This window comes from Ovis canadensis, chromosome 5, assembly GCF_042477335.2.
Source record: "Ovis canadensis isolate MfBH-ARS-UI-01 breed Bighorn chromosome 5, ARS-UI_OviCan_v2, whole genome shotgun sequence".
Lineage (NCBI taxonomy): Eukaryota > Metazoa > Chordata > Mammalia > Artiodactyla > Bovidae > Ovis > Ovis canadensis.
This window is the reverse complement of record NC_091249.1, coordinates 67,790,973-67,792,933: the sequence shown is the minus strand read 5'-3', so window position 1 is coordinate 67,792,933 and position 1,961 is coordinate 67,790,973. Positions and strand designations below refer to the sequence as shown.

The following is a 1,961-nucleotide window of genomic DNA, read 5'->3' as shown; positions in this document are numbered from 1 at the left end:
GAAGAGAACACTGAAGCACAGATTAGTTAGGATGGAAAGCTAGAAAGTCTAGTGCCAGAGTCCACGCTCTTGCCTGCTATGTATACTGATGTTGAGTACATGAGCAAGTGAGTGAGAGAGGTGAGGAGAGAGAATAGAGATGGGGAGGGGAGAGCCTATGTCTGGCCACGTCTCCTAAGGTCCACTTCTTATGGATTCAGTGACTTTCTATTACAACATTTCAAGAAATGTTCTTCTGTTCTATCTAGTTTGAATGGGTTACTCTTTTTTTTTTTTGGAAAGCATCAATATCTTATTTTATTATAATTAATGTAAGCATTTGATGCCAAAGAAATGAAGGTGATTTTACAAACTGAATTTTGGCAAGTCCATGTAATTTTCATTTCATTATGATTTTATATCACATTAGTGCAAATGCATTTCTCTAAGCTACTCCAACATTGCTCCTTTGGAATTATTTGAGTCGTCCTTAACATTTGACTTTACCAAAGACTTTGAATCTAAAATAAACATAAAATTTAAAATTGGGAACTTTTAATTATGAATGGGGTAAGTCATCAGATGATGGTTGGGGCTGTTAATTTCCAAGGCACTTTGTTGAAATGTTTCTTCTGATACCTGAGGTATAAATGACAACCTTCAAAAAACATGGGCAAAACCAAAGTGCAATGAAGAAGCCTCTGCAGCTTAATCCTCCCATTGTCCTTAAGCCTTTAACAGAAGTTAGGGAAAGCAATTTTCCTGCAAATTAAGTGGGTTTCCAGTATTTCCATGTAGTTGAGCTTTCAGAGATAGACATTCAAACATATCATTAGGATATACCATCTTGGCTCTGATTGCATTAATTATGCCTGAAATGTTTAATACCCATCCAAGTCCAAAGAGGGAAGAACACATAAACAGGTATGGTAATCGGCAAAAGCAGACTGTAAAAGCGCGGTGCTAGTGCAGCCCCGTGGGAACTTTTCTTTCACAGAGGCCAAGTAAAACAGTCCTGCCAAAGATTACCAATGGAATAAAAACAGTCAACATAGGAAGAGGCAGAAATATTCTTCTCCTCCACTTATTACCTGCCACTCTGACTTTTTAAAATGTAGATGGTATTTACAATATTTAGTTGCATGTTGTTGTTTTTAAATATGATCTAATGCTCCATTTCTTCTTGCTTCTTATTTTGATGTGTCATCCTAGCTGCCTGTGGTATCATGTTGGGAATCCTATCAATAATTGAATAGGCTATTCCTAAGTCTTCATCAATCAATTCATTTGTCAATGCTTCATAGCTGAGTGGCTTCTTGGAGAGCAGGCACACTAGGAACTCAAGTAGCACTGGGTCAAAGGTGTGGGGTGGTTTCTCCTTCCTCTCATTCTTTTCTTGCTGATTGCGATGACCCCGATGCATACAGACACCTGGGGTGGGGGGCAGGGAGTGGGTGACCATGGACGGCAGCTGGGTTGTCCCTCACAGCACAGAGGCAAGCTGATTGCACACTCCATTCAGCATGGGCGGGTAGCCCGCAACAGGGCCTCTGCATGCCCTCGGCTACCCTGTGAATGGCTTACTCTTATTTGCTGATTTCTGGCTCAGAGATTTCTTTCCTGTTTTCTGCTTAGGGACAGTTGGAGCTTATATTGACCAGGGGGACACAAACTTACTCATGCATCAAATTGTCATGGAGGCACCTATAGACTGTAAACTAACCCTCCAACATGGTCGGCTGGAGAAAGAGCTTAAGTGACTGGTGTCAGTCTAAAGTTAGGCTTAGGATTCACGCTATAGAAGGGATGAGAGGCACAGGTCATTGTTGAGAGTAGGGTGGCATACTTTAGAACTAAGGTTTCTTAAAGAACATGTGAGGTGCTGCCAAGAGGCAGTGGCACCACTGTCACCTCAGATTATTTGTATTCTAGCTTTTTGGCTCCTCAAAAATATCTCTGTGCCAGTGTTCACTGTTCAAGTA

The 1,961-nt window shown here is 41.1% G+C and overlaps 1 pseudogene; it reads right to left on the bottom strand.

Moving 5' to 3' along the window:
* Positions 1-841: 841 nt before the first annotated feature.
* LOC138441613 (phosphatidylinositol N-acetylglucosaminyltransferase subunit Y-like) lies at positions 842-1,712 on the bottom strand (annotated as a pseudogene).
* Positions 1,713-1,961: the final 249 nt, after the last annotated feature.